Source organism: Pyxicephalus adspersus, chromosome 3 (genome assembly GCF_032062135.1).
Source record: "Pyxicephalus adspersus chromosome 3, UCB_Pads_2.0, whole genome shotgun sequence".
NCBI classification, from domain to species: Eukaryota; Metazoa; Chordata; class Amphibia; order Anura; family Pyxicephalidae; genus Pyxicephalus; species Pyxicephalus adspersus.
Genome location: NC_092860.1, coordinates 153,296,109 through 153,301,760, shown reverse-complemented (window position 1 = coordinate 153,301,760; position 5,652 = coordinate 153,296,109).

Genomic DNA, 5,652 nt, shown 5'->3' with positions numbered 1-5,652 from the left:
TGGTGTACCCCAGGGTTTAGTGTTGGGACCTATACTGTTTAACATCTTCATGAATGGTATAGAGTTTGGGATTAAAAGTACCATTTCTGTGTTTGCAGATGACACCAAACTATGTAATGGAATTAGGTCTATACAGGATGTCTATAATCTACAAGAAGACCTGGATGTACTGTTTGATTGGGCAGCCAAGTGGCAAATTACATTTAATATGGATAAATGTAAAATTTTGCCCATGGGAGTGAACAACATACATGCTTCATACTGTCTAGGGTAAATATATTTGGGGGAGTCACAAATGGAAAAGGATCTGGGGGTTCTGGTAGATCATAGACTTATTAACAGCATGCAATGCCAAACTGCAATATCCAAAGTACTTTCTTGTATTAAAAGAGGAATAGACTGCAGAGATGGAGACTTAATCCTACCCCTGTACAAAGCATTGGTCACACCACATCTGGAATATGCAGTCCAGTTTTGGGCACCAGTTCACAAAAAAGACATTGTTGAATTGGAGAGAGTGCAGAGAAGGGCAACTAAATAGATAAAAGAAATGGAGGAGCTCAACTATGAGGAGAGATTAGCTGAACTGAATCTATTCCCCTTTTGAGAAGAGACGTTTAAGGGGGATATGATCACCCTGTATAAATATATAAACGGTCCATATAGAGAACCCTCTTCCCCATTATTCACTTTGAGATCATTACAAAGCACAAGGGGGCGCTCTTTGCATCTGGAGGAAAAGAAGTTTAAGCTCCGGATAAGGAAGGGATTCTTCACTGTAAGGTCTGTGAAAATGTGGAATCGGCTCCCTCAGGAAGTAGTTTCAGCAGCTACTATAGATTGCTTTAAGAAAAAGCTGGATGTTTTTCTAGAAGCACAGAATATAATGGAGTATTAAGGCTTTAAAGTAAAAATAACAGTGACTTTTAATCCAGGGAACATCTGATTGCCTCATGGAATCAGGATGGAATTTTTTTCCCGTGTTGAAGCAAATTGTACTAGGGTTTTTTTTGCCTTCCTCTGGACCAACTATGTATAGGGTTTTATATTTGAGATATGTTTATTTCCCTAGTGGTTGAACTTGATGGACTTATGTCTTTTTTTCAACCTAACCTACTATGTAACTATTATATTTTTCTTTAATGCTGGATATGTTTCTGCACCCATGTAGCCTATATTATTTGATCGCATGTTAGTACTTGTTTACATATCTTTGTAAAAGCTGTTATGCTTTTTCTATTTGTTATGTATCATATTGTCATTTGTTTGTTGCAATTTTTTCTCGAAAATAAAACTTACCAGACTGGTTTGATATTTCTCCCTCTGAACACAGAACACAATCATAACAACATATGTGATAGCTTTCCCTATTAGCTTTTCTGAATCCTGGAAGACATTCTGCAGAACATCGACCCTTGGGGGCCTATAATGAGGGAATATCAACAACATAATAAAAACGTCATAGAAAACAATTCAAGCCAGTTAAAACAATAAATAATGAAAAAACAAAATTCTATTAGATACCAATATAGTGGTGAGGGGTTTGAATCTGTGTCAGGTCTGTCTTAATTGCATATCACTGCATATCATAAAAGTGGAGGTGAATGTTTTAATTGCCACCAGAGAAGGAATAGAGGGGTTCCCAAGGTCAGTTCAGTTCCCACAGTCCCTGGGCTGATAAGTACATCCCGGTTACCGTGGGAACTTTGTGGTCACAGTTGATTGTAGGAGGCACGCGAGTGCCTCCAATCTGCTGTGACTGCAGGCGAACTCTCAGTGAAGTTTCTCCATTGAAAGTTCATCTGCAGTTCAGTTCCCACGGTCATCGGGCTGATAAAGCCCGGTGACCCTGGGAATTGAACTGAAGATGAAGAAATTCTATTGAGAGTTCATCTGCAATTCCACTGTGATCCCCAGGACTAGAGGTTAATTAACCTCTAGTGCCAGGGATCGCAAACAGGAGGATTCCCAGGGCTGCAAGAATGACTGCAGCCCTGAGAATCCACTGCGATCCCAGGGCACTAGAGGTTAATTAACTTCTAGTACTGGGGATCGTAATGATTTCCTCGATCTTCTGATGGTTTCTCAAAATCGCTTCACCAAAATTTTGCGGACCTATCAGAACTTCGAGGAAATTTTCGCGAGAATGCCAGAGGCATTCTCGCTTATCCCTAGTGGTCACCTCCAAACAAATAAATGCCACCGATCTGCCTGTGAGCTGTGTTTATCACTCACCCGGTCATGTTTCCATGATATCAGATTTGGGCTCAGAGTAAGTTGTTGATTTTCTGGAAGTGACTTATCAAAGTGGCCCACTTTTCTCCAAAAAGAGGCCGCTGTGTCTTCACCTTGTGTTATCCAATTTACAATATCCAGTGGGCTGGGCAGGTCTCCCTTTTCTTCAAAATATGATTTCCTGTTTTTTGAATCTTTGTAGTGTATTGATTTAACACAGCCAGTTACCTTACAAATTTCAAAGATTATTATAGGCATTAAACATGCAGAACATTACCTGTAAGTATGTTAAACAAAACAAGTTTTTACAATGATCCCTATTTAATGCATCTGGGACTGCAGAATCAGTTGAATATAAGCAGGAGAATCAAATCATACATTTCCAGACCCAAAAGTAGTCACAAACCAAATAAATGATTTGTGGAAACAGTAGGTCTCCTCTCCCTCAAATGTCACGGATTGCTGTGGAGGAACCCTCTGTGAACATTTGTTATGACATGCAGAAAAGAAAAACTAAGTTACAATTCAACAGACCATAACATAGCAAATAGGTAAAATAAATTAATAACCAGCAAACTAGGTTTTATTTACAAAAGAAATTGCACTCCAAAAAAACTAAAAACAAAGCTTTTTTGTTCAACCCGTGTTGCCTATAGTTTTTTGTTTTTCAAACGGCTGGTTATTTATATTACTTATTTCAGGTATTGTTGCTTTTCTATTACATAGAACCAGTACGGCAATTCTTCTCTGACTTCTGGCATCCATAAAGCCATTTCACCCAGAGAACTGATATTTACTTGGTGGTTTTCCTTTTGCTGACTTCAGACCAACCTGCCTGGCACCAACAACAACGCCACATTCAAAGTAATTTAAATCATATGTTTCTCCATTCTGGTGCTTGGTTTGAACTTCAGCTGGCTGTCTTGACAATGTATATAATACTAAATGCATTGAGTTGCTGCTATGTGATGGGCTGATTTGATATTTGTGTTAACAAGCAGTTAAAGAGATGTGTCTAATAAAGTGGTCAGTGAGCATAGTAATCATGGAGAAATCCTGAAATGTGCGGTTGAGAGATGTCAGTGCTGGATGGACCATTGTGGTGGCTTTGGACATGGTGGTGGACCCTGCAAAGGTAAATATTGATAACAAAAACACTAATTATAATATTGTACTGTGTTTATGTCTTGATGTAATCCTTCCTTGGAATAGTTAAGGGGATTCTTTCTATTAAAGTCCTTCTACTTCTCCAGCTGACAAATCCCCCCGGCTTTCTGAAGCAGGCAACAGGTATTTCTATACTAACAGCAGGCAAATGTGGGTGTATTACTTCTGAACAGCACATATCTGAGAAGAGTCCCAAGCAATCCAAAATACATGTCATTTTATCCTACTTGTGAGGTTCAGTCTTGTACGAAAAAGGAGGAATAGGTAGATGATGAGGTGGCTAACCCTAAATGTGTTGAAATCTAAGATTATCAGAGACATTGACAAGGTGATGATGAAGAAAAAGGAAAGCACCTATGTAGTAGAAAATTCAAGAAGACATATAAGTACAATAGCCAGTCACAGTCAATTGTCCTCAGTCTCTGCTGTAACTACAGCTGCATAGGAACAGCTGGGGTCTACCATTGCTGAACTAGGTTATTTGCAAGATTTGTACTGGAAATGAAGAAAAACATTAACAAATTATCACCTGTGTAAATAAAACCACACCCAGGATGGACATCATCTTCATCAGCTTTGTTGACTTCTTGACATTATGCAGATACTCTTCTTCTACCTCTCTATTATTCCAGCCATAGATGTTGCCCTTGCTGCTTCTAACATGACAATGGATTGCAGATCTTGGTTTATGGGGTGTAGCAGTTATTTACTATTTTCATATACAGCTGAGGTGAATAGCCAAAGAAAATTGTGCCAGATACAGCAAGGGGACATTTAAGCTGGGGCCACCATCACATTCTACAGCAACAGCATTGCCATCTATTCTAACATCTTCTGTTTTGCTGACCAGCACTTAGCCTTCCATCCCCAGGCCCAGCAAAGGAATGCAAGTATTGCATGGTAGCTGGCTCTCCAGTATCTTCCTTTCAGACTAGTAGAAATGCCTGCCTTGCATGAACATGTGGCAGAGGTCGATCTGTCCCCGCAGTACAGTATATCATGAGCAGTAGGATCCACTTGATCACAAACACTTGGTGAAGCAAGCAAGGACTGGGGTGGTATGTTTTGTTCATAGCTCACCTGGTAAGTTTACAGGCCCCATGAAGAAAAGGTATCCAAGTTTATTATAATACCAAGCTTTGACTGAGATTCGACCACCTCTCTCAACGTGTCCTGTTACCTTCCTCCTCTTATAAACATATTCAATTGTAAGTGCTCTGGAGGTCTAGGCAGACCCATGGCTAACCCTGCACAATGTCCTACCAGGAAAAGTCATTTCTGACAATGGCACCAATCTGCTGGCAACCCTGTGTATTGGGAAACTCACACACATACTTTACCTGGCCTATGCCATGAACCTCATGCCAGGCCTACAGCTGAGAAAAAGGCCAAAAAAGTAATTGCACATTTCCAACACCTAATCATAGCCACCACACACTTTGCAGAAGTCCATCCAAAAAACAACTGATTTTTGATGTGCCTACATGATGGAATTCAACACTTTACATGCTACAGTAGCTTTGCAAACAACAGCAAACAGTAATGGACTATGTGGCAGAGGCTGTGCAGGAATAGACAGTCAGTGAATCCACTCATACCCATGAAGAATGGATAAAGGTAAAAGATTTCTCTGTTTAAGCAACATTTTGTAAAGGGACCAAAATGGTGAAACATGAAAAAGCAATCATCAGTGACCTCGTCCCAATTGTCTGCCTCCTGAAAAAGATAAAGTTGTGGTTTGCCAACAAAGGGGAGGGATCACAGAAAGTAAAAAAAGAGTTTACAGCAGTTATAGCAGTTATAGCAGTTTCAATGCCACAGGTTAAGAGGCTATACACAAGAAACTGGGGAGCAAGATACTCAGGCTTCAACCTGTCATGAGCTTACATTCCTGCCAGGCCACTGAAAGACTAAGAGGAGGGGGGAGGTTTTAAAATAAAGTGAAGAGAAAAAAGAAGAGGAGGCTCCTCAAGAAGGCTTATTCCAACCATTGCCAACACTAACTATTGACTGGGGATGGATGAGAGGAAAGGCAAAATGCAATACTATGGGAAGGTGATAGAATGGACATTAATGCAGAACCTTCCACTATGGCAACAAGGATAACATAGCTTCATCAGCCCTGTAGGCCAGTCACGAAGCCGCAGCAGTATGACTGCCTATAGGATATCTAAAAAAAGCATTGATTTTTTTTTCAGACTACAAAGACCAGGCCTAGTATGAATCAGTATACACTAGTATGACTCACAG